The sequence below is a fragment of the Heterocephalus glaber genome, unplaced genomic scaffold (assembly GCF_053883595.1).
Source record: "Heterocephalus glaber isolate CG9 unplaced genomic scaffold, H.glaber_assembly_v1.0 deba00000546, whole genome shotgun sequence".
In the NCBI taxonomy this organism is placed as follows: domain Eukaryota; kingdom Metazoa; phylum Chordata; class Mammalia; order Rodentia; family Bathyergidae; genus Heterocephalus; species Heterocephalus glaber.
Window position 1 is genome coordinate 40,771,850 of NW_028258147.1, and position 27,939 is coordinate 40,799,788.

The 27,939-nt window shown below is 41.8% G+C and overlaps 1 long non-coding RNA gene across 6 annotated transcripts in view; it reads left to right on the forward strand.

Annotated features, from left to right (window-relative positions):
- The window catches only part of LOC101719806 (uncharacterized), a 172,537-nt gene that overhangs the window by 24,616 nt on the left and 119,982 nt on the right, over window positions 1–27,939 (forward strand). For 5 of the 6 annotated variants that reach the window (XR_015448781.1, XR_015448779.1, XR_015448780.1 and 2 more), the window contains exons 2-3: window positions 177–244; window positions 4,251–4,405. This is a non-coding gene — a long non-coding RNA (uncharacterized LOC101719806). Of the gene's footprint in view, window positions 1–176; window positions 245–4,250; window positions 4,406–10,640; window positions 10,771–12,164; window positions 12,246–16,651; window positions 18,456–27,939 lie in introns of those variants that run through there. The other variant, XR_205993.3, reaches the window with a different exon arrangement.

Here is a 27,939-nt window from a genome sequence, read left to right on the forward strand (position 1 = left end):
TTAACTCTGTATGTATAAGTCCACTTTTAAAAAACACTTTTATTATGGAAAACCTCAAACACACACAAAAGTGGAAGGAATAGAATAAATCCCCACGAGTCCATGAATTAATATCAGCAATTGCCAAAACATGGCTAATCTCCTGTCATCTATACTGTTCCATTGACCTCTTCCAGGTGTTTGAAGCAAATCCTAGGTATCCAGGCACTTGAATCTTAGACCCTTCAGAGTGCACTTTTGAAAGGTAAGAACTTATTATAAAAACTAGTAGTTTCTTGTGTTTACTCCATATGTGAAGTGGAGAAAAACTGAGGAAGACTAGGTAACTATTAGCTTTCTTGCTGCATGTTATGCTAGTCTTGTGTTTCTGAACAATGCTGAGAAATATGCTGTTAGGTGATTTTGTTTGTGTGAACATCACAGAGGACTCACACAACAAAGATGGCTGAGACACTGCCATGTGATGTGGTGTCATGGGACCCTCACCATCTAGGTGCAAGCTGATGATCCCAGTGTTTTCTTGTGGTGCAGAACTCAACTGCTAACTCAGTGGGTTGAAATGGCACATATTTATTATCTCACATTTTTCTTGGTCAGGAGTCCAGGATGGTTTAATGGAGCTCTTTAGGTTCTCAGAAGGCTGCAGTTAAGGTATTGACTGGGGTTGAAGTCTCATCTGAGGTTTGGGGTATTTATTGTGTGTGTGTGTGTGTGCACATGTGCGTGTGTGTGTATTACTACAGATAGAATCCAGATGTGCTTTACCACTAAGCTGCATTCCCTTTAAACTTTTTTTTTTTTACTTTGAGATAGGGTCTTGCTAAGTTGTCTAGGCTGGACATGAACTTGTGATCCTCCTCTTAAGGTTCCCAAGTAGCTGGGATCACAGATGAGTGCACCACAGCTAGCTCCCCTGGTTGCTGGTAGGATTCAATTCCTGTGGTTGTAGGGCTGAGGTCACCCACAGACCCCTGCAATGTATCCATCCTGATAACCCTCTCACAACCTGCAGTTTGCTTCTTTAAACCAGCGAGGGAGAGAAGACACCTGTGATGTCAGGGAGGGCATGAGCGCTTTTAAGACCTGCCACCTGATCAACCAGGCTCATACAGGGTAATCATTCTCTTTATTAGGTAAAAACACTGATTTAGGACTTTAACCACATGTGCAGAATTATTCAGTTTTATCGTATTCTATTGGCTGGAAGTCACAGTTCCCTTATACTGAAAGGGTGGAGACAATATAAAGGCATCAACAATAACCAAGAAGGAAAACAATACCAGGACTTCCACCCTATTATTATTTAAGTGCAAGAGTTGATATATTAGCTTTCCATCACTGTGTTGAAATACCCAAGATAAATAACTTAAAGCAGGAAAATGTATTTTGGCTCATGGTTTCAGAGGTTTTAGCCTGTGATTCACCCACTGACTCCGTTTTTAAAGTCTGTGGCAAGGCAGAAGCTCCCTGTGGGAGACTGTGGTGGAGGAAAGCTGCTCACCTCAAGGCAGCCAGGAAGCAGAGAGTGAGGGGAAGGGGAAGGCACACCCGCCATAGCACTCCAGAGATCTGCTTCCTGCAGCCGAGCCCCAGCTCCCGGGGGTCTCCCCAACTCCCTATAGCACCATCCAGCTAGAATCAAGCCTTTCACATGAGCTTTTGGAGGCCATTTAGATCCAACCCATAATAGCTGGCACACTTCTGTAAGGGGTTGGATAATAAATATTTTAGGCATTTGTGGGACAGATGGTCTCAGTTGCAATGGTTGGACTCTGCTGCAGTAGCAGGGAAAACAGCCACAGAAAGCATGTAGATAAACAGGCATGGCTGTGTGTCAACAGAGCCACAGATGGTGGTCGCCTTCTGATGGGGTTATGTCCTGACTAACCCTCCGGTAAACCCTTCTGTAAGTTGAAAACACAGTGAGTCCAAAGCAAATTTAATACACCTAGCTTCCAGAAATCATAGTGTACCCTGGCCCAGCTTGAACATGCTTAGAAAACTGGCACTAGCCTGTAGTTGGGCAAAGCTGTCTCACACAAAACATGTTTTACGGTAAAGTGCTGAAAACTTCATGTAATTTATCGAATCTTGTACTGAAAGTTAAGAACAGAATGGTTGTCTGCACACGATCTGCACCATCTTCAACTAGAAAAATCATTTAACCCAAGCCAACATGTGTGGGAGCCACGTGTAATTATGAAAACAGGGAGTGGGCCCGTTCAGTCAGTGGCCCCTAGTTTGTGGCCCCTTGAGTTAGCGTATACGATAGTGTAAAATACTTTTCTCTTTTTAAAAACACAGCCGCAGCCAGCTGTGGTGTTACGTTCCTGTAATCTCAGCACTCTGGGAGGCTAAGGCTGGAGGATCACAAGCTTAAGACCAGCCTGGGGAGCTCAGTGACTTAGCGAGAACTTGTCTTAAAAAATTAAAAGGGTTGAGGATGTAGTTTGGTGCAAGTATCACAAAAAGAAAAACACAAATACCTACAGACAATGCCTCTGATTATGATATTGTTTTGTAACCTACTGGGTTGACCTTAAGTCTTATGGGCAATATATAAAAGAAGGACCTGAAGATCTATTAATGTATTTCTAATAGAGTTGCTTTCTCTCAGTAATCAGTGACATAAAGCTCCATGTGAAGAACTTTCTTTGGAATTTAGTGCCAATAAAAGTTCTGCTTTCTGTGGTGAATGGATATTTTTCCTTTCACAAAAGTTATATAACCCACCATCTTACCTCTCATGCTTTGGCTTTCAGGAAGTTCAAAATCTAACATGAAGCCTAATTTTATAACTATGTTGTACTTACCTGCCCAGGCATGATATGTTAGCCTTATTTTGATTTTCTGCGTTTCTCTAATTTACTGTTATTTTATTGTGTCAACTCTTTTGTGGGATAACATTGGGTAAAAATATGAGTTCTTGTTCACTGAAGTGAAGGAACCACTGAGTTTGTTTTCATGATAGCCCAAATATCCATCAAGGGAGAATTAGTGAATCATGGTTTAATCAGGTGATAAAATTTTACGCAGCAACCAAAAGATCAAACTATTGATACATACCACAATATGGAAGAAGCTCATCAGTATTGTACTGAGCCGACAAAGCCAGGCACAAAATATTTGGGGACTGTGTGATTCTGTTTTTATTCAGTCCAAGGGCAGGTAAAATGAATTGAAGGTGAAGGAAGTCAGAAAGCAATGGCACTTCCTGGGCAGTTTCAAGACAAATCTTGTGGGCTTAGCAATATCCTATGTCACTCACTGAGCTCTATTGAGTGTCTATGTATCAGTGATCAAAATATATGTAAATGCTTAAATTAAAAAAACATACAGTAAAAGACACATTTTCATTAATTCCCCTCAAAGTATTCTTCCCTATGTAGATTACTCTTATCTCATCATTCTTGCCTTTTCTAAAACACTCTGGAAGTCTTTTGTGTCTTCAGTTGTGTTGTTGTAGCTGCCTCAACGTCATAAATTAATTTAAAACATTTACCTCTCAGGCTTATTTTGACTTTAGGGAAGAGCCAGAAGTCATACTGTGCCAGATCCTGTGAATAAGGTTGGTGACACACCCTGGAATGTGTTTATGAGCCTGCCTTTCTCTTGGGTGGGACTTAGCAGCAGCATTCATTGTATTTTTTTTAAACCACGCCTTGTAAAGACACTCACAAATTCAGAATTGCTTCAGAGTGGCAAGAATGATGGGATAAACATTCTCAAAATAAGAAGGAGTATTTTGAGGGGGATTAATGGCAATGTGTCTTTTTCTGTAATAAAGTTTTAAGAATGTAAACACTCATTGTACATTGTGATCATCCCTTTTATATGTAAAACATCACTGAAGCACAGACTTGGGCTTAGTACGCTTTATGTACTTTACTATATGTGTGTATTCATTTTCTGTTACAGTAATACAATACATGAGATAATCAACTTAGAAAGGGTAAAAGTTTATTTTGGATTATAGTTTTGGAAGTTTAAGTCCATGGTCAGTTGGTCCTATTGCTCTGGGCTTGTGCTGGCATAGTGCGTCCTGGCAGAGGGAGCCACTCACCCCCTGGTGGCTGGAAAGTGAGAAGGAGAGAGCAGCAGCAGAGATCACGGCCCTTCAGTCCCTTTTGAGGGCAATGACCTAAAACTTCCTCTAGGTCCCACATCTTTATTTTATGTTCCTGGGGATTGAACTTAGAGCCTTTGCACTGAGCCATATTCACTGCCCCTCCATTTTTGTTTTGATACAGGATCTCAGTAAGCTGCCATGTCTGAAAGTTCTACTATATTCCACTAACACTAGGGGCTGAGAACTGAGCTTCTCACACATGGGCCCTTGGGGGATACTTCTTCAAGCCACAGCACCATGTAGATACCCTTCCCCTAAAAAGGTGAACTACTAAAGGTAAACTTCTTGCTTCTTCTCTTCTTTACATGTCTACTGGAAAAGGACTTTGAAATGAATGTTCTCAAAAGTATGGCACTTTTGAAATTGTAGTTTTCAGGTTAGTAGCAATTGTGTACTTTTATTACATCACTTCTCGTAAATGGATAGCTGAACATATATGTAAAGACAGATTGTCAACCACAAGGGAAGAGTCATATCTATGACTATCCTATCCTTCACTTCATAAAGTGAATGGGAACTAGAGTCCAGTGCTGAGGCCACTTGCTAAGCTCAGCACCTGACAGCAGAGTCCACCCATAGGGCCACCTTTCCTGACCTTTACAAATAGACCTGTTCTAATTTATACTGAAAGGCACAGGTCAGGAGTGGCCTTACACAAATTTGATATTAATTTTTAGGACTAAGAGTATGTCTGGTGACCATTAAAATGTAAGCCAGTCTCTGCCTGGATCTTTGCAACATAAAGAATGCTTTGTAAGATAGAATGAGAGAATCAATGTCATCTTTCTCCCTATTTCATATGTGCATTGTACTTATGGATGTTAAGAATATAACCTCTAGCTGGCTACTAATGGCTTAATGGGGCAGAGCCATTTGGAGTTGGGAAAGAATGAGTTCTTGCTGACCTAAGAGATCCACACTTTTAGCAGGGGCACAGATGAAAGATAAAACTCATCTGACCTTCAAAAGGTCAAGGCAGCCATCATGCAGAGACAGCGTATGAGTGAAAGGCAGGAGGACATACCTAATGGAATATATCTTAACACCAACATCTAGGAAAAGGAGCAATAGCAAAACCCAAAAGCAGATTGAAATCTAAAAAGACACTTTGCATTTTTATAGATACATATTTCAGGTTACATTACCAACCAGATAAATAGAGATCATCAAGACTGATCTCTTCCCCACAACTGTAAAATTAAAACTAAACTAAAATGAAATATTCATACCTGCCAGACTGATGGTCCATTTGTACGGGCCTGTTCTCATTTAATACGTGATCAACTGGAATTGTAAATGGGTGTGAAGTTTACTGAATCATAAAAAAGTGCATCTAGAAATGATAATGAAAACACACACTCCTAAACAGTATGTTTTCTAAGTCTAATTAATGATTGTCCTTGTCACTAAGGCTTTAGGTTAAGAAGAAAGAACCTAGAACCTATTTTCTGAATACTTCAGATATATTTGAGTAAACTTTACATCTAAACATACTTTTCTAGAGTAATCACTGGTATTGTTCATACGACTCTTGTAGAGAGAGTTACTTTGCAGGATTGTTAACTCAGTTCTTGGATTAAGGGAGAAATTAGTCTCTTTAAAATTATAGATATTAGAACCACTGTTTTTTCTCCAGCAAAACAATCTGAACACACTCTTGATAACTGAGAACCTGTTAGACTTTTGTTCCTTAAAATCACCCTTGGATTCATTGATAAACTCTTATCTTGGTCGTTTCTTTTGGTTGAGAGTAATAGGAACTTACCTCAAATTGGCATAAGCAGAAAAAGTAACTTACCAGAATGATGTGAGCCAGGAGTTCCTGATTCCTGTGTGAGGCCTCTGGGATAGAGACTTGACTGGTCCAGTGGGCCTGGTGTCTATCCCTGAGCCCATTGCTATGGCTGTGAGGTACAGCCACATGGTCTTAGCATAGTTACAGGGTTCACTGGTGGCAGGGCTAATTTTCTGCACAACAGGCATGGGAAGTGCAGGGAAATCAGTTTCCAGAGGTGTTCACTGTGATACTAACAAGTTCACATTGCTCACACTTCAGCCTCCCTGTGAAGATCACAGCCATATCAAGTGGTGGGGTATCTCTATTGGTTTATGACTCTTCTTTTCAAAAGGAAAAAAATAGTGTTTTATTAACTGCCACACTGTTATAATACACTTTAAACGTACAATAAGATAGCCTTTAAATTCGAAGTGGTCTTAAAGATAACAAATGAACATAATTCCAAATTTTTGAAATAAGTGAACTGCTGCAGTTACAGGTATACATTTAAGAAAATTGTATGGCTCTTACAAGAGCAGCAATGTAACTTTATTTTGTACATTTGGCTTGTGACTCTTGGAAGCAATGTCAGGAGCAGTTTTCAGTGTCCAGGCTTCCTGGTAATTTCATTGGTTTTTCAGTGCAGGAGTCCAGGCTTAGGTTCACACATGGTGGGGTTATTGGGCAGGAAGTCATGGTGCCGGAGTAGATGGAAAATCTCAGCTGAAACCCCTTTTGATTTCTGAGAGCATTTGCTTTTCTTTGTCTATATGCCCATCTCTATCTGAAAATAATTTTCTTCCTTAAATTCTAAATCTTGTAAGGAAATGGTATGATTTTGCATTCATATCTGAATTTAAGCTTCTTTGTGGGCTTGAGTCTTTTAAAAAAATCTTAAGTTGAGTAGGGAGCTAACATGGCTCTTGAGAATGAACTGCTAGGATTTATCCCAGCTGACTAGTGCTCTGAGTGATATCAAGAACTAAGAAAGCTTGATCCTAACAATGATATCCATAAGGACTTTAAAAATATTCATAATTATGGTTTATTTTGTTGAGCTCCCAGTGCAAGATTGTTTTGACATGTAGAGTTTAGCTTTCTAAACCCTTAGCCTGTACTTTTAGGTCTTGAATGGAACCAAGATTTCTACAACACTTTCACTTGCTTTACTCTGGTTCACATGCTTAAGACTCAGCTAGCACTGGTTCACGCTAACCTTTGTTCAGTTCCTATGGTCAGTCAGGCATGGTTCTGAAAGCAAAATGAACAGGGAGTCCTTGTCTTAAAAGACTCCTGTGGGAGTTGAATATGTGTCTTAGCTTGTCTAGGATGCTGTGATAAAAGTCAATAAATTTGGCAGTTAGAAATGATAGAAACTTATTTCTCACAGTTCTGAAGTCTGAGAAGACCAAGATCAAAACACCAGCAGATTTGGTGAGAGTCTCTTTTCTGGCTCATAAAGAGTATCTTCTTGCTGTGTCCTCATTGGTGGGAAAGATAATGGTCTCTTTCAGGGGGTTCTTTTATGAAGACACTAATCTCATTCACAATGACTTTGCTTTCATGACGAATCACCTTCCGAAGACCTCACCTTCCAACTTTGTCACGTTGGGGGTTAGGATTTCAACATCTGAATTTTTTTGGTATAAACATTCAGATCACAGTAATATATAAACACACAATTTTCCTGTATGATGAGAAGACTAGTATGGCAGAACACTGAGGTTTAGACAAGTAGTACAGGGAATGAGGGTGCATTTGGCAGGGGAGGTCATGAAAGGTAGTCATGGTGAATAGGACACCACCTTTTCTCTTTCCCATCTCAATCTGTAATCAGGGTTGTGATTCCATCTCACCTTCTTCATCTGGTAATTGTGTTGAGCTTAGCCCTGGAAACTGTTTCTTGTGGCTTGCTATTAAGAGGCCTTTGGTATCAGTGTCACAGCAGGCACACAGGCAGGAACACTGCTGTCCATGGTGCTGGCTCGGAACCCCATACTTTCCCGTGTGTTTTCTAGATGGGGTGAGATGAGTTGTTCAGGCTCAGCTCACTCCACTCAACTGAGTGGACAAATGAAAACAAAGAAAGCAGCACACAATGTAACGTAGTACAACGCCCCCTCTAAACTCAGAACAAGTCTGTCAGGAGTCAGTCATAGCTGTGATGAGCCCTGATGGTAGTTTTATACCTAACAAAGACGAGTGCAGCCAGAATAATTGAAGCTTGAGGTACCAGGAGTGTTGCTGCACTTGTGGGGCAGAGCTACAGGATGGATCAGAGCAGAGCACCCTTCTGAGTTCTGAGTTCATATAACGGATCTGATGAAACTCCAAAGTTGGCATTTAGGAAGGAACAATGGCAGCAGCAAAGATGAGCAAACATAAAAGGCAATTTATATTCAAGTAATTTGGAAAATTTCTTGGGCACCTCCTAGCCTTATGTGAGCCTTAGAGAGAGGAGAATACTGTAAGTGCTTGTGTTTAGACCTGTGATTATCCAATCCCCATGAACAAGGCTAACGATAGAAGAAAGTCCCACTTTCAGGACTCACACTAAACATGCAGTTCAGAGGGAGTTCCTAGCCCCATTGGTTTTGATGCCCTTATCTTTAAATGGGGAGGATAATTACGAAAAAATAAAGGTAATATATGCAAAGTGCTGAATACAGAACTTAGGAACACAGTAGATGCTCAAACCTGGTAGTGACCATTTTTTACATCATCAAACAAAAACTGACAGCTGTCTAACTCAGTACTAGTCTTGGACCTTTGCTAAATGGTGAATTGTTACTAGTTCCCAATTACATAATCCTGAAATGGAGAGAGACTTTATAATTTTGATAATTTAAGAGTAATTTTATGTCTTTTGAATCTAGCGATGAAATGACTGGTCTTGTAAATTGTTCTATTTGTGTTTTTAACAAAAGTTTTACTTTTTGGTCATTAATCGTTTTAGTGTTTATAGAAATCTAGTTCTGCAAGTGTTTGGAGATGTAGGAAACTCATCTTTTCCTACTGTCTTAGTCACCCTCCTCCCCAGCACCTACAACTTGTAGGAAGAGAGGCTGATTTTTGGTCTATGGTTAGGGAAACCCTTCCAGGTCACACCCCCAGTGACCTGCTTCTTCCCACCAGACCCCTCTCCTAACAGCAAGTCAGCTATACCCCCCCTCCCATGGTACAATTATCCTCCAAAAGCCCCAGCTTCAAGAGCGTGAGACTCCTGGGAGACAGCTAGGTATAAACCATAAGTCTACTGATGGTTTGAGAAGCACCAGCCTCCCTCATTCATTCCATATGAGCTAACTTACTGAAATTCCAGCCCTGCCAAGGCTTCCTAAGTCATTTAGGGAACTGATGGAGTACCTCAGGTGTGCTCACAAGCGCTCCTCTTAGTCATCTCCTACCTCTCCCTGCACTGTGCTGTTATTCTTTCTCCTGATTAGCTGTGCTTGCCCTTGTTAGCTGCTGCAGCTCTTCTGTCCTGCCCTGACTGTCACCAGGTAAAAGTTCTCCTCATCCTTGAGATTCTGTGATTTGCTCTTTAAATATAACTTTTTTGTGCTTTCCATGTTGAAGCTCCTAGGGGTAAAGTTTTAAGCCAGTTCATTATAGTTGCCCTCAGCTTGGGAAACTTTACAAGTTTCCTAGGCTATAGACCAGGAAGAATTCAACTTCTAGCATGTTTTACAGAACTCAAAACTATCCTCCTTGCTCCCCTTCCAGCTTGACTACCATAGTTTTTCTCCCTCCATGTATACTTTTCTTCCCCATTTGGATCACTGCCTTCTACACTGTGTAGTGGTCATCTCTTTCCAACAACTGGTGTGTGGGGGCCCTGCTCCTGGACTCCAGCTACCAGTCTTGGCACTGCCAAAAATCACCTTTCTTATAACTCAGCCAGTCATGCCATGCTCCAACAAGTCCAAGCTGACTCTGTTTCTCATTGATGATCAGCTGAGCAATTGTATTTTAACTGTAAAGATAGGTGATTAGAGTACAAAGTTAGGGCTGGGATCATTCTGGGGACTCTCTAAACACACCACCCCATGCTGTTTATCTCTAGGTATAAATGATAGCAAGGATGCACTCAGTTTTTCACACTTCCCTTTATCTAAGTCCTTTGGTGGTGACTTATGCTGAATCTAGGATTGGGGATGAGACTTAGATAATGGACAAAACAAACTTAGCACAAATAGAGGCTTGAAGAAGCACATGTTATTTCTTTATTTCTTCTTTCTTGGACCCTGCTGCTGCCATGAGAAGTATCCCAGGCTAGCCTGCTAGGTGATGTGAACAATTTGTGAGAAGTGCCATGTCACTCCAGCCAAGACTGTCTTAACCCAGCTACCCTCTCTGACTCTCAGACAGCCCCAGCTGCATGAGCCAAGGCCAGTCAACCAATAGGCTCTTAGAAACAACAAGTGATGTTATTTTAGCCAAGGAACTTTGAGGAAATGTTTTCAGCCATTACATTTTCGGAACAGTTTTACACAACAACAGCCAACTAACAGGCTAGGTATTTTTATTCAAGTGAAATTAAGTTAAAACAGTTACTCATTAAGAAAAAGAAAAGTGACATGTGGGAAGTGGAAGGGTCAAAACTCTTTACTCAGAGGATGGATTTCTCTTGAGGGCATTGGTAAGGATTGATGGATTTTGTCCATACAGACTTGAGGGATTTACACATGTTTGAAGTAAACTTTTCTCTGTCATCATCTGTTGTTTCTCCAGGTTCCTGTTTTGGGGAGCCTGTGTCCCCCTGTCAGAGGATGAAATTGTGAGAAGAGTAATAAGACTTTGCTGTGTTGGAAGGGCTCCCTGGAAGAGAAGGGAGAGCAAAGAAAATTTCTTAGAAGAAAGGGTGAATTTTCTCCAATAAAAATGTTGTATTTTCTCCTGAGGTGTCTGTGCTGGGGTTGATATCTCATCCTTAGGATTATTTCATGTTTTCAAATCTTGCCTTTTTATATAGAGGAGTGATTTTAAATTAAAATGACTCTCATTTCATTCTCCTCTAGTGACTTAAAGTTATTTCCTCATTGAGGGAGTTGAATGACCCACAGTGACAAATATGGAATTTGGGAGCGAGGCAGAGGGTTGCATGAAAATGTGTTAAGGACTCTCACTACTGTCTGAGTGTAATACTAGAAAAGTAAGCAATTTAGTTTGGTGGAAATTGAAATTCTTAGGATAATACTGAGAATATCTAATGAGGATGTGAACCTATCTGTGAGATGTGAGAAGACCAAATAGAATTAACACCAAGAACACACACAAATATAGCTGAGATCATAATTGGTCATTATATAATTAAGATGTCAAACCATCTGTAACAGGAAGAAAAAGAGAAATACACTCAGGCTAATGTTTATGATATCACAACACTTTCAGAGTTACTTTCCTATCTTACACACTGACTGAGTAGCAGAGTTCTGTACTTCCTTAAGAAAATTTTTGTCTTATTTACTTCTTTAATTGCTGAGACAATATACCTGACACCCAAAGTTAAAGGAGGAGTTAATTTGATGCACAGTTTGTAGAGGTTTCTGTTCATAGTTGGCTGGCTCCAAGGCAGGGTGGCATGACAGAGGGGTATCACAGAGGAGAAACAGTTCATGGTGGGAAGAAGGCAACAAGCAAGTGACAAGCAACCCTCTTTCTGACCCTTATATTTTACCTCACACTGTAAATCCTAGTATCACACCATGAATCAAACACCCTAGATCCAGCCACCTCAGAAAAGCACTGCCTATGACCACATGAGACTTTGGGGGGATATCTAGATACAAGCCATAATGATGCCTAATATTTGATTCCCTATTATTTCCTTTATTTTCTGTTGTTAGCTGTATTTTCATTGAAAACAATGTTATTTTATCCACTTATATACTAACAAATATGACAGAGTCTTCTTCAAATCTGTGGATTTATGTCAAATTAATGAAAAAGCAGCCAGTGGCTGGCATCTAATTCCTATATTTCCTGTTCAGAATACAGTGTAATTATAAGTAAATGTTCATAATTCATTGATTAAATTTATCACAGTAAATCGCCCCATTTGTATGAAGAAGTTCCTTTTAAAGTTGATGCTAGAATTTTTCAGCAGTTTTAAAGATTTCATCTCTTTTCTTAATGTAGTTTGTTGATCTTAGCTAAAATGGCTGTAGTCTTTCAAAATATATCATTGAAATGATAAATATTGAATGATCCTTTTTTTGAAGGTATATTAAATTCTGTATGTGCTATTACTTTTAGATCAATAACCTAACAAATATTGAATGCAGGGCACTGTGCCAGATTCCACATGGAAGTCTGAAGGCAGATGCCAGTTTATGGGTATGGTTGCACATAAATAATTTATTTCTAATTTTTGTTTTTGATGTTTTAAGTTATTATTTTTAATGTGGTGTTGCTCATAGGTATTACTTGTGCATGGTGCAAAATTCCATAGATACAAAAGGGAAAAGATGAAAGGAAAACAAATTTGCTCTCCTTATCCACTAAATAGCCAGTAACTGGAGGGAGATATTCTAACCTCCCAGTATAGTCCAGGCATTTAAAAATTCATATGTTCTTACTTTTATAAAAATGTTATCATACCTCATATGTTGTTCTGCACCTACCTTTTTAAAACTTAAGATATCTTGAAGATCTTTCTATAACTTAATGAGTGTGTGTGTATCTTCCTAACAATGAAAACAGCTTGTTGCATGCAGATGTGACTCTTGGTTTAACCAGCCCTTTAGTGGTGGCATTTAGGTTGTTTTCAGCCTTTTGCTATTGCTAACAAGGTTGCCAGGGTTTGGCCATGAACAAAACTTATCTTATTTTATATACAATGGAATACAAACTGCATCTAAACTTCTCCAAAATTTTCACAGAGAAAACACTGGAGCAAGTCAGAATCTCTTTTCATATTTGCTTTTAAAAACTTAATCTCAGTTTTCCTAGAAATAAATATTTAATTGAATTATTCTTTGTTCTCTTAATCACAGTGTTTTAGTAGGAAAACACTATGATGATAGAAAAGACACCTTTCCTCCTTCTTTCTTTACTCCTTCCTTCTGTCTTTCCTTCCTCTCTTCCTCCCTCCTTCCCTCCTTCCCTCCTTTCTTTCTTTCTTTCTTCCTTCCTTCCTTCCTTCCTTCCTTCCTTCCTTCCTTCCTTCCTTCCTTTCTTGACAGAGTCTCACTATGTACCTCAGGCTAGCCTCAAACTTGCAATATTTCTGCTTCAGCCTCCTGAGTGCTGGTATTACAGGTGTGTACCAGCCATGCTTGGATAAAACACCTTTCTGTGCATAGGCAAAATCACACTGAATAAAGAGTAAGTCTTGTTTTTAATGTCTCACCTACATTCTCTCTTGAGTATTTCATTTTCTAAAATCTATATTTAATAACAAAAATCACCATAGCCAAATATATATCAATGCTGGTGATTGTCAAGACTTCTTATTCTATCTTTAAACAAACTCAGCCTGGTGAATGGTTTTTGAAAAATATACCACTTTAGCCAAAATTGAGCTGAAGATCACTAAGGATTTTGCCGAGAAGGTATTAATAATTGTCAGTCGAAAAGTCTCAGGAATTCTCATGATAAGTGAAAACTCAAGGATTTTTCTTTCTGTTTTTCAAACCACTTTTCCTGGTGTTCTTTTAAAAAAATCAAATCACATCTTATGTGAGCATTGGGTCTCTTTCTACGTGGGTGACAGTGGCAGGGCTAGGAAGTAGGCACCCTGTTATAACCGCAGCAATGACCCAGGAGGTTCTTGTGCCCTGTGACAACTGAAAACAGAGTGCAGGACCCCTAACTGCAGCACACAGATGATCCCCAAAGGTGGAGCAAAGCTGCAGTGTTCTGTGTAGCAGAAGCACCATCAAGTTGGGAATCATTTCCTCCTTTAACATACACATATTTATATTAGCCCTTTCCATATTCTGAGACAAAGAAAGGTTAATATAAAAGTAATAAGACTCTCTAGTTTTTGATATAAGCAATCTGAGTCTCTATTTTTTTGGTACCAGGGATCAAACTTGGGTCCTTTTGCTTGCGAAGCAGGCGCTGGAACCACTGAGCTAAATCCCCAGCCCTGAGTCTCATTTTTGACAGTTGGAGCTCAAGTTCTCATAGTTTTCTGATTTGTCCTTGCCTCCACCTCCAGCAGAGAATGACTTTACCTGTTGACTCCTCACCCAAAACTGCTCAGTAGGGTCCTCTGAAGAGAGGAGTATGAGGGCTGGAATATACATCTCTACAACGGGCTAGACTCCAGATGTACACTCTTGAAAAATTATGTCAGTTTTAGAGTATATGACAGCACTCTGATGAAGTGTAGCTCAGTGGGGACTGTTTGCCTCACATATGTGTGACCCTGGGTTCCATCCCCAGAACCATGAGCAAAAAGAGTTCCATGAAGGTGAAGAAACAAGAAGTAAACTCTAGAAGTGCAAAGTCACCCTTCTGATTAAGCCCATGTTCTGAATGCAGAAAAAAGCATGGGCTGATGGTAATTACCCAAAAGCTTGTCATAGTTGGGCCCCAGGACCTGTTGTGGTTTTGGGGGCTAAAGGAAGCTGCTCCCCATTCCCAGCACCTAGGACAGTACCTGGACCACAGTAGGTGCTACTGACTTCTGAGTGAATAGTTGTCTGTCTTGTTTTATTACTTTTTTCCTTTAATTATTCAATCAGCCACTTGGTCCAATGGATGGGCCATCCATTTTTCTTCCTCTATTACCATTACCATGGTGGTAACTTCTGACCCTACTTCTATACTAGTTCTTTCAATCAAGTGTTAGTCCTATATCTTCAGCTGCTTACCAGGGATTCTGATGATGATACTTTTCTGTTGCCTCAAACTTGACATACTCAAAGGAACCCTTCCTTCTCCAAATCAAGTAGGTTTCCATTGATGTCAAATCTCTGTCATTGTTCTCCCATTGCTAAATTTTGAAAATGGATCTTGGAGTCCAACCAGTACTGCATCATATCCCTGGAATCACTTACTATTTATCTTTCCTTCTATGTGTTCTTATAAGTGTCCTAGATATGTCTCTCATTTCCTTGCTCCACAGTTCTTGCCATAGCACTTCCTTTGGTCTTTCCTGCTACATCAATGCCAAATTTACTTTCTTCAGTGTTTAGGTCAGAATACTTATCTGGTCAGAATCCATCAATGCCATTGTTCTACAACATGAATTGACTTTTTACGATGGCTTTCAAGATTCCCCTTATAACATTTCTCCAAATTATAAATGCCTACAGAGATGTGCAAAGACCACTAGGGAATGTCTATCATTGGACACATGTCTGTCAGTGTTTGCCTCAGGCACCATCTGGGTTCTGGTCCTGGCAGGAAACTGAGAACTAAGGGACTGACCTTGAGGCTAGAACCAGTACTCAGGAGAAATCTTGTCTGTGTCAGGGAGAGAGTTCCTAGAGAAGGGCTTGACTTGTGAGGCTTCTAGTGTTGTCCTCAGGAGACGGAGTACAGTGTGCATTGTCCTCCTGTGAAGTGGACAATCCAGTTATTCAAGGAACGCTTTCCTAACAGTTAGCACTTTCAGAAACAGGCTGTGCATTGCTTTGGAAAGGACCAGGTTCACCATACCTGGATATACTGAAACATATAAATGTGGCCAGGGCCATACCAGGTGGACATGCACACTTCTATGATCCTCTAAGCACTGACTCTCCAGTCCTGTATGTTTTTATACACTTATATCCCAGGTCACAAAATTTGTACTTACCATTATAATGATTTGTATTTATTTAGTTTTGCACCATGCCGTAGTCCTTGAAACTTGTGAATATATTCCTCTACTTGGGAAGAGAGATTGTACAAATGTGATTAAGTTTGGAACCCTGAGATGAAGGATTGCCTGGATTATCTAGAATAATCACAGAAACCTCTACAAGAGGGAGGCAAGAGGGTCAGAGTTGACCTGAAGTCAGAGTTGAGCTGAGGTTGAAGTGCTGCCCTTTGGAGAAGGAGAAAGGGATCATGATCCAGGAGATGAAGTGGCTTCTCACCATGGGATAATGTAAGGATTCCCCTTTGGAGCCTCCGAAGGAAAAGGCAGCTTAAACAACACCTGAATTCTATTGTGTAAGAAACTTTTCAGACATTTGACCAGCAGGACTAAGAGATAAAAAATTTGTATGGTCTTAAGCAATGAAGTAATTTATTTCAGCAGTTGTAGGAAACTAGTAGAAGTCCTGAGTTGTCTTCTAGATCCTTTATTTTATGTATGTTTATTTCAAGTCTTTAAATATGTAGAATAAAAAACCCAGGAGGTAGGGGCTACTTCCTAAGAGTTAACCATCCATTATTGTAGCAGACATTTACAGGAACTTGATGATTACTGTTGATTTTCTAAAGCATCTGGGGAAAGCAGAGCAACCACAGCGACCATCATGACTTATCTGGAGCCTAGAAGCAACATGAGCAGTGGAGGGCTTTTCCAGACACCTCTTGTTGGTCTCCCATTATTGGCAAAACTCTCCATCTTTCATTTCTGAATTGCTCCAGGGCCTTGTGCTGAGATTCCTTTCTGTCTTTTTCTCTAAGCTCAGTCTTGTTGCTCACAGGCAGGTTCCTGAGGCTCTGGTTGGATGTGGAAAGTACAGTGCTAAGTTGTCCCAGCTACACGTGTGGCTCTGGCATTTATTCTGATGGCTAGGCTTTTGCCTTCATGTTATAATAAAAATACTTTGTCTTTGTATCTATCTGATTTCCAGCACAGAGGCCCTAAAAGCCTTGGAATAGGCTGAGTGATGAGAGACTCTTGGCAGATGGGCAATTAAACAGCTGCAGGAGGGACTGGAGGCTGGAGCGCCCAGACCTTGGCTAGGAACTACCAGTCCTATCATCAGTCTGCTGCCAAGGAACTGAGGCTCAACACTGTGTCAGTCACCAATGGCCATGGTCATGCCTGGGCAATGAAACCTGCCTCGAAACCCCCACAAGACGATTGGAGTTTCAGAAGGTTCTGAGTGGGTAAACATATCTATGTGCTGGGACAGTGGTGTACCCTAATGGTACGGAGACAGAAGCCCCTCTACTGGCAACCCTTCTGAGCCTTCATATACCCCTTCATCGGGATGCTTACTTGTATATTGTATAATAAACTGTAATATTAGGTATAGCATTTCCTTAAATTTTGTGAGTCATTCCTGCATATTATCAAAATCAAAGGCGAGGTTGTGGGGAACTCCTAACTTCATACCCCAGTCAGACAGAACTATGGGTGTATAACCTAGAGACAGGAGAACTGAGACTTACAGTCCTTAAACCCATGCAGTTTGCACTAACTCTGGGTAGTTAGAGTCTGAATTGAATTGAATTGTAGCATATCTAGTTGGTGTCAGAGAATTAGTTTGCTGGAGCAAATATCCTACCAGCTTTTATCTCTAGAGTTGACTCCATCCTGACCCCTGTTTGGCAGCTCCACATTTTCACCTGTCTGGGTTTGGTGAACTTGCCCTATTGCAACCCCTGTATATGCAGGCTCCTCCTTTGTTCCTGTTGAGCCTCCCAGGACCTGCAGTCTTAGATCTGGCCATCAGCCTGGTGGCACCCATAAGCCTAATTCCTGGTTGATTTCAAGCACTGTCTACTGTCCTATTTCCTACTGTTGTCCTCTGTCCACATCCCTAGAATGCCTTTTCCCACTATGAGAACTACTTGGTGTTGCTTTTTTTTTTTTGGTACCAGGGATCGAACTTGGGACCTTGCGCTTGTGAGGCAGGCACTGGAACCACGGAGCTAAATCCCTGGCCCCTGGTGTTGCTTACTTTGTGGAATAGCTACGCCATGTGCTTAGACAGCATGCCTAGCCTTCCAGAGAGGACCGCTAGAGCCATGGGAGAGGCTATTCCTGAAGCCTGTCCCCCACGGCAAGGTCTGTTCCCGGTTCTGGACTCTCACACCATGTTCCATGGCATCAAGGCCAATGGGGCTGTGCCTACTTGGATTCTGAGAAATGATGCCAGCTGTGGACTTGGCCACCTCGACAACTAATTAAATCAAGCAGTTTAGAGCCAGGGCTTGGCACATGCTTACCACTGAGGATCACAGGGATGTTACCAAAAGCCCGATGCATAGGCAGAAAGGGACAGGAAGTTAGAACAATGAAGAGAATCAGAGATTAAAGCAATGGGACAGTATGGAGCAATGTGTCCATTTAAAGGAATGTCACGGCCCTGAATTCTGGTACTTTCTATGGGAAATATTATACCAGACATTCAACTGAGCAATAGGCTGTCATTAGAACAGGAGCATTGTCTGTGCATCCAGGGGAAAGTGTCCTCAAAAAGCAGAATCAGAGTTGTGCATAGAAGCTAGTGCCCCTTGCAGCACACAGAAAGGAGTAATGAAGAAACCATGGTGCTTGGATTCCAATAAACCCGAGCTTGTTCTTCAGCTCTGCCCCTTCTGGGCTGAGCAACCCTGGGCAAACCACCAAAGTGAATAGGGTGAGTATCCAAAGCCTCAACTTCCTAATTTCCTAAATCCCCATTGGAAACCTCCTAACACCACCAATTTCCCCCTCCCTCCCTCCCTCCCTCTCTCCCTCTCTTTCTTTCTTTCTTTCTTTCTTTCTTTCTTTCTTTCTTTCTTTCTTTCTTCTTTCTCTCTCTCTCTCTCTCTCTCTCTCTCTCTCTCTCTCTCTCTCTCTCTTTCTTTTTCTTTCTTTTGCTTAAATTCTTTTATCGGTACATTTTAGGTATGCAATACATTTACATTTATCATTGGGTACTTGTCCCTGTACATGATGTATCTTGGTTCTTATTTTTCCCCCATTCCCTGTGCACCCTTCACCCCTTCACCCTTCCCTATTTACAGAGACTTTGTGACACTGCCAATTTCAAAGTGCCTGGCACAAAGCCAATGGCAAATGAATGATGACTCTGTGCCCCTTCCTCCTGGGGACTTTTCTTTTTCATTGCACCAAGGCAGAAGAGTCTTGGTGGGTTTGTGGCACAATTTCCTGCTTTTCTTGGATGGTGGAGCAGATTTCTGCAAGCCACCCCATGTCCAGGGATCCCAAGGTCGGTCTGTGTGTGGCTATTCCAACTGGCTTAATTGGCTAGATCAAAGTCTCCTACAGGAGGCAGAGGCATACAAATCTTCCCATCAGTGTGGACAGCAGTATTTAGGTCCTTGAGCATCTCCAACATCACTTGCATTGTTATAGGAATTTCTCAGAAACAGTGACACAGGCAATACCTACCTCCTGCCTCCTGCCTGCCTAACTTTGGGAGTCACTGTGGAAATCAAGTGGCCTTTCCATGAGGAATAAGTATTCCAAGGGTGGGCTATAGAAGAGCTTTTAAATTCATGTCTGCATTAATGTTCAGAAAATACTTAGTGGACTTCTGCTGCAAGCTGCCCACTGTGCTGAGTGCCAAGGAGGCAGCACTGAACAAGACCCTCTCTGCTCAGAGAGAGAAGCAGAAAGAGCAGAAAATTGTCTGCAGATTAACATTGAGAGTCAAGCAAAGAGCTTCCTGATACAGGACGAAAACTAGAATATTATATGTGAATTGGCTTTTATGTTTCTATTTGCTAGCAGAGCATAGTTTTTCAAAATTCATTTTCCCAGAACATGTCATGTATAAAAAGACAATTAGTAAATTGACTTCTAGGCAAATGAACAGCTGTCTATGCAGAGAATCTGTGCAACTCTGATGAGGAGAGATCTGCCAAGTGAATGCGCTGTGGGCAGCTGAGGGGGCCACCAGGTAAGGGGCGTCCAGCTAGACAGGGGTTTGGCCTTCAGCCTTTTTGCTATAAAGAGAAGAAGGCAACGTCCCCATTGCATATGCTCTTTAGGGGAGGCCTTGAAAATGGCTGTACTGCAATCGTGGCTCACTTTCGTAAGGCCTCACTGTTCTCTACCAGTGACCTAACTTGGGGCTTCAGCTGGGTTAGCTCTACCCTGCTGCAGTTCCCTTTCTATAAAAGCAGAGCATCAACCAAGGACTGAGGTGTCAGGAAACATGGGACTCAGACAGGCTTCACTATGTACAGTTGAGAGAAGTTCAGCCTTCAGAAGCTCTGTTTCCCTCTCTTAGAAGTCATTTAGTGTCTTCCCTGGAGCTTGGTGTCCTTGAACTCAGAAACAGGACTTCTTCTAAAAGAAGTCCACTAATCATGCTTGTTGAGCAAGTGGAGGAAGCACAGTGCAAAAGTTTGATTTTGTCTTTGGGTCAGCACCTGCACAGACATCCAAGGTGTCTTCGAAGTCACAACTTGGCCCCCATGGAGAGGGGTTTGTCATTAGGCCTGGCCTTTCTTCAAGGTGGAAACCACTTGGGGGAATTTGCATGGGCAGCCCTTGAATAGCTCAGGTGGACTGGGCATGGGGTCAAAGGCTGTCCTGACACTGCTCCCTTCCTGAAGATGCCCTCCTCATCCTGGGGCCAGCCAGGTGAGCATCTTCAGGGGGGTTTCTCTGCCAAAGGGTTGAGCCAGGATTCTTCCCAATACTGGGGGTTGACCTTGGGCTTTCTCAGTGAGCTCCATCCTTTACCTTTGAAAAATTTTTATTTTTATTTTGAGACAGGGTTTCACTGAGTTGCCTCAAACTTTCTATCCTCCTGCTTCAGTCTCCCAGAGTGCTGGTGACATGTGCCACCATGCCTGGCCAAAGACCAAGCCAGGTTTGAAACTTTTTTGCCACTGGGAATTTATATCACTTGCGTGAGTTATTGTGTCTCTCAGTCTTTAGCTTCTTTATAAGCTACTTGGGGAGAATATGCCTGAGTTATTTTTGTCACTCCTATGGCAGGACAGTGCTGAGAACCCAGTAGGAACTAAGGTTAGGTTGCTGTCAGCATCACTCACCAACACCATCAACTTTCAAGTGTGTTTGTTTTCCCAGCTACAGATGCTCAAAGGTGCCACATATGGAAATAGAAAAGAATCAGAGAATTAAAACATTGTTGGCAATGGTGAAATTCCACACTGTCTAGAGACTCTTTTCCTGCTCTCTGATTTTTTTTGACTTATTTGATCCTGGGTAGCAGAGAGTCCTACTGCACTTTCTGTTGTCATAACTGAATACTAGTACTTCATAAAGAACAGAGGCGTATTTAGCTCAAGGTTCTGCAGACAGAGAGGGCCTAGAGAATCACACCAGCATCTCTTCTTTTTGGCATCTGCTGAGGGCCCCCTTGGTTCACCATAACTTGGCAGAAGGCATCACATGGTGTGCCCAAGAGAGCCATTTCCTAACAAAGATGCTCCTTCGACAATGCATTAATCTGTGCATGAGGGCAGAGCGCTCACCACCCAATCACATGCTGAAGGTCTTGTCACCAAATATCATGAACCTATGAAATTGGGGGTTGAGTTTACAACACATAAAGTTTTGAGGATGTATTCAAACTATAGCAAGAGGCATGGGAGAACTGCAGGATGTCTGAAATGAAAATATGTTGTTTAATATTCATCCATTCATTTGTTCATTCATTTTTCCACCTCACAAGGAATTTTGGAACATCAGTCATATACAACCATGAATCAGGCATAGATCTCCTTTTGTGATTCTTTCTAGGTGGTTAAGAGAAGTAGTGCAGCATCTTAAAACCCTTAATACAATGTAGAAAATGACAAGTGCTACTACTGTTAGACAGACATAGTCACACTACTGTGGGTGATCTGAGGAAAGACAGTTTATCAGCAAGGGGAAGCATGGGGAGAATCTGAACAGAGATGAGGTGGAGGGAGGGAAGGGCATCTAGGCCGAGGATGGGCCTGAGGAGGGATGAGCTTCTCTTCTCCATTTTCAAATGCCTCCACATCCTCTTGTAATTTAAAGTTCCCTGACCTTTAATGTGGCTTGTGCTCCAGTATAGAGTCTGCTTTTTCCATTTTTCTGTGTGACTTAAGTTTTTGCGTTGAATCAACCTGAAATTTCTGAAACAAATCAACTATCTCATGCAGCTCTGAGCATGAGAGACTCAGTCCCTGCTCACATAATCTTTGTTCCATAGCATGCAAGAAGTCCATAGAAAATTCTCCTTCTCGAATGTGAGGTTCACTTCAAAGTCTTCTGTTGACCAAGCTTTGGGAGACCCAAACACCTCATTTCAATTCCCAGGATCCCCTGCCTTGTCTTAAGATCAAAGGAAAGGGTAGTTCCAGGTACAAGTGAAATGGAGGGGCACTGCCCAGAGGTAGCTGGCGGGAAGGGGAAATTACTTTAAGGAGGTCAAGAAACTGTCAGTCCAGAGAGTGGGAGGGATGCTCATCTTGTCTGAGACCCTGAGTCAGGGCCGGAAATGAAGCACGCACCCCCAGCATGCACAGAGGACCACACTCTGTGCGTGGGTGTGAACGCTTGACAGAGCCATGCTTACTGCATTCATTGCACAGGGACGCCTGAGTTAGTCACCCCAGGGCTCCTTCCTTCAGCTGCACTCAAGTAGCAAAGTGAGCAAAGCTGGTCCTTTATTCTTACTTGGCTATGTGTTGACTGATGAAGCTGGGCTTCCTTAGAAGATGACAATGTTTAGACTTTCTGATTTTATGGGTTGATAAATTCTTAAAAACTGAGAGTCATTAAGTTTATGTAGCTGAATTAAGGACATGGGAAGAAAAAGACCTTGACAACTACAAACTGATTGTCATCATTTAAAAAATAGCATTTTTTATCCTAAATATTGGGAGGGTACAATCTTAGAATAAAGGATGGTCCTTCCTGAGAAGCCCAGTTGTGACCCTCTGCCTGGGCTCTTGCTCTGCAGTGTCTTAGATGGCGTCATGGTCAACCCAAGCATAGGACTGGCCTTTGAGGACCCTGTGTGTTGAACAAGAACTGACTTCATTAGTCTATTTGGGAAAGGTCCTGTAGGGATTGAGGAATTCAATTGGGGCCTGGATGGTTCTGGAGACAGCCTAGCTCATCACTTCCTAGGAGGTGATTTTATGCTGGGGTCATATTTCCTGGCATTTGCTGAGGTGACGGTGTGGCCCAATTCACTTGCATTCTGAGTCATGTGGGAAGAGAAATTTAATTCTCTGGAAATCTTTGTTTGTATTAGTGTTAAGTCATGGGTCTACTGTTTAATGATTTACGTACACAGCACAAAGAGGTCCCAGAATTGCATTCCTTATTGCTCCACCCTGGCCCCTCCTACTCTCCAGCTCTATAGTCTTATGTCTTAGGGAGTGCACTCAAGACCCTCATCTTCAGCTTACTCATTCTTTATATACATTCTCATACTTGACTGATACTGAACTTTCCAGTGAGTGCAAAGGCTTCTCAAGGATACTTAAGTCAGTATCATGTCATATTTTGTATTATTAACATGCTGAATTGTCTTTGCCTTTTGAACTCAGTAATTAGGTTCTTCTCAAACTTTCTGGAGCCCTTTTGATTTGTAAATTGTGATCCTCTGATTTATTTTTCTCAAGTTCATAAAGTAAATGTGGACAGGCCTTTGGTGTTCCTTAAAACAAAGATTTTATTTGAAAGGTTGCTCTCTGCCTTGGCGTGGGTGAGACCTTGTACGTTATGCTTCTCAACACTGCCATTGGTGATTTAGTATAGCATTCCCATGTATGTAAAATTTCAGCATTTGCAGTACTTAGGAGTAATTGACAATATGGGATGGAAGAAATAAATCAGACAGCCAAGCCCAGTCTTTTATGGTCAATCTACTAGGGAGGAAGGCTGAAAATTGGTGACTGCAATTAACTGTAGCTTTTCAGATCATAAAGTCCGAGAAAGCCTTTATTATTAATACAATTTGAGTGGCTGTTTAAAATAGATGTCCCTGCTTGGATAAAGACACACAGAAAAAATTGTTCTCTGCTTTTCAAAAAAGTTATTGCAATTTATTTCAAAGGTATGATTTATTATGACAAAGTGAGTGAACTTGAGTTGTAATGTGTATAACAGGCTGACTGATACGGGAGGTCTTAGGTTGCTTGATACGTTACATATGTCAGAGTTAGTAAAATTAGAATTTATTTTCTTGAATTGAAAATCTGGGCCAGTATAGTTTAGGAACATAACATAATTCCAACTCAGCAATGAGCACAGTGTATCTGGAGTGCCCTTTCATGTGTTACACTGTTTAGCCGGGGCGTGGTTTTTGTGAGTGATTTACCTAAAACTTCCCATGTCTGTCATGCATGCACTATGTTGGCTCACAACCAGGTGCTGTCTCTTCGTAATAATTTTGTCTGATGTGAGGAGAGCGATGATCCAGGCATCGAAAGTTTGCAGGGGTCTGGGAAGCTTAGTAGCATCAGAGGAAAAGGTGCCCTCTGGTGTTTGAAAACCTCAGAGCTGGGAAATAGAATCATGAATCTGGTTAGATGGGGTTAAAATGCCTGCCTTCTAGAGACAGGTTGATTTCTGAGGTTTATTTCCTGGCCCTGCCACTGATATACTGGCGGCTTTAACCATTCAGAGTACCAGTTTCTTCGTCTCTACGATGAGGAGGAAATTCTTGCCTCACAAGGATATTTTGCAGAGGAGATTTGATACCCACCTATGTAGGAGTCCAATAACCTTAGGCTGCTCTCCTTGTACTTTTGTGGAAACAGAGTCCGCAAGCAGCTTCCAGCCAGGCAGTCTCAGAGGCCTTGCAGCATTTAGAGAGCAGCGCAGAAGGCATAGGTCAGAGAGAGAACCCTGTTGATGTGCAGTTAATTAGGTCTGTAGTTGATGAGACTGCCAGTATCAAGACTGAGCAGAATCATTTGTACCTGTGAGTAAAACAAAAAATAATAACAACAACATAAAAACTCTTTAGGTAAATTTTCTTTTTTACATCTTGTTTCTCATATGAGTACTTTCTTACTCTCATGTATGAATTTAGAGCATGGAACTAATGATGCCCTCCTCTCCTCCCCTCCCCTCCCTTCTGATTTTCTCTTCTGTTCTCTTCTGTTTGCTTCTCTTCTCTTGCAACAAAAATATAAGCACAGATCTTAACTTGAGAGTGCATAGATGGGAATTCAGGTGTGTGGTCTTCTAATTCAAGTATGTAATATTGTTCTCACCTGTAACATGGGGCCAATCATGGCTAAGGTTTGTTGAGCACTTAGGTATACTAGCAGTAGGAAGTTTCAGCTTCATTATTTTGCTCTTTGGTTCACTCAGGTCTTATACTTTGCTCTTTGCTCCAAGAAACCAGAAACTTTGTTTTGAAATCCAATTTATGATGAATATTACTGTTAGGTAATCCATGTAAAATGAAACAGGATAAAACAATCATCTACCAAAGCTGTAGCGGAATAATTACAGCTTGGTAGTTATATAGCAAACCTTGAAAACTGCTCTGCTTCCCTGTTTCACTCTAGCAGTATGACCTTCCTTTCTGCCTCTCACACATGCCAAGCACTGCTCCTTGGCCTTGCTGGTTCCTCTTCCATCAGGGGCTGCTTTGCTCATTCTGTGGCTTCGTGGTGGTCTCCACTCAACCCTCGCTTTTCACAGAGAACTTCTCGGGCCACCACACTCACTGTCCACACTCACCTTGCTTTCTTTTGTCACATGGTAGTTACTATTTCCTGACATTGTTGCAGTATACCTGTCTGTTTATTTTACTTCTTCCTGCACTAGAACATGAATTCCAAAGGGTTTGGTCCACCGGCCACTCTGCAGTGTCGGAAAGAGAATTGGCTATGCAGAATGCACAACTAATACCGGTCAAATAAATTGTAGAACGCATGTTAGCTTTCTGTCACTATGATAAAATAGAAACAGTTTAAGAGAGGAAAGATTTATTTTCTCATGGTTTCAAAGGTTTTAGTCCATGTTGCTTGGCTCTGTTGTGTGGCACAGTACACCATGGCAGCGGGAGCATGTAGTGGCGGCCTAGAAGCCAAAGAAAGAAACTGAAAGGTGCAAGGGACCAAACGCCCCCTTCAAGGGCACCCCCAGTGACCTACCTTCCTTCCGGGAGCCTCAATCCCAGAGGTTTCGCCATTTCCCAAGAGCGCCACAGGCCGGGGACCAAGTCTTCAACCCGTGACCTTCGGAGGACATTTGTGATTTGAACTACAGCAGAATCTTTGTCTTTCTTAACCCGGAGCCACATTTTCCCTGGGTCAAACAGAATGTCCTCTAAGTCTACTTATAGAAGAGGGTCACATATCTGGCATCACCAGAACCCCTGCTCAGCAAGGGTGGCTGACTTGGAGCTGTTAACAGAAGCTCTAATTTGCTTCCTTCTGGGCTTGTGATGGGATCCAACTTCCCTTTTCTCCTGAAGATAGGTGTGGCCGAAGGATGTGACTGGCTGATGAAAATTGAGCAGAGGGGATCTGCGTCACTTCCAGGGGAGCCCTAAAGAGTGTGCAATTTCACAGGCTCCTTTCTCCCTTCCATGGCAAGCGACGATGTCCTAGACAGTGGTGACTGTGTCCACCCTGATCCTTGAGCAGAATGGCATGGGCTGGAGCTCTCCTACCAGCCTGAGCTGGACGTGGAGCAGCAGGTAGAACTACAGCTTTGTGGTTTTCAACCATTTGTTTGTGACATAGTGAAGCCCCACCTCATATGGGTTATCCACATAATCTTATTGAATCTTTATATGGTCTGTGAGTGGTAGTTGTGATTCCCATTTACACTGTGGAAACTGGTCTCACAGAGTAATCACAATTTGCCCAAAGTCACATAACTACTAAGTGGCAGAACTGAAAATGAGAGCCCAGTTCTGGCTGATCTGGCAGCTGGTTCTCTGAAACATAAACTTTCCCATCAACTGGAAACTGGATAAAGAAGTTGTGGTTTTTCTGACCATTCTTGCAGTACTGAATACGTTACAGTCCACACGCAAAGATGCTCAGAGGAGCTACAGTGGGCTTGTTCTGAGCTAGAGACCACTAAGTCCTTTCACAGTCATGTGACACGGCAGCAGTCTAGAGGGAAGATCACCAGGACTGCAAGTGTGGAGTTTTCTCTGATTGTCAGCATTTACAATGAATTAAACATTTAACCCTCCCTCCCTAGAAGATAATTTGGGTTTAATGACTTTGAAAGGAGAGCTCCCACTTTGGGAGGATTTTAGTTATTCCACTTGTCTCCATGGAGGAGTTTTGAAAACCCCAGCAGCCTTTCCTAAAAACAAAAAAGATACATTTTAAAGCAAACCAATAAGACCATTTTAGCAGGCCTGGCTTATTCTCTCCCTACACGTAAGCTTAGAAGAAGTCAGACCATCTGAGGGCCATGGGAGGTTGTGGACTGGAGTGGACAGCAGAGGGCCTCAGGCACATGGCTTCAAGCTTCAGACTGCAGCAGAGACGGCCACCCTGCACATGAAAACCCAGCACAGGGCTGGTGGGTGGATGAGGGTGACACTCCTGTTTCTACATTTTTGGAACTGACAGCCTCTTTTATTTAATCAGGTAAGAGATTGGGCCTGTTGTCCTGGCCATCTCGGTTTCCACAATGGTTTTTATATTTCTGCTTAGATCAGTCATGATTTGAATCCAATTTTCAAGTTAGGGGAGAGGGGCCTCTTAGTATCCAGGCAAGCAGAGGTTTGTTCAAACATGAAGAAAGCTACTTGTACAAATTTATGATATTCAGTTATTATATTTTCAGGAGGAAATGTTCTCTATAGTACTGGGTTTATTTCAGGATATTAGCTGTTACATGTGTATGAATGTAAACACATGTATTTCCTGTGATGCCACATGAATGAACAAATTTAAAGGTGGGGTTTAATTTATTTACATTTTGCCCATGTTTCAGAGCAGAACAGGACAGGGACAGGCAATTTCTCCCAGATTGGGGTCAGGATGCAGCCCTTGAAAGACATGGTGCTTTTCAGTGTTTCAAGCTTCATTTGATAGCTCAGGGATTCTCGCAAACTGAATTTGTAGTTTTATTTCTCTCTTAGATTGAAACTCATAAAACACAGGTTAGTCTTTCTTCTACATACCTGTCCTTCTTTATTGTAATTAAGATCTAGATTTGGACTCATGAAGGGGTGGTCTTAAATACATATCAAAAGTTCCAGTTCCTGGGAGCTTTGACCACATTCTCTGAGCAGGA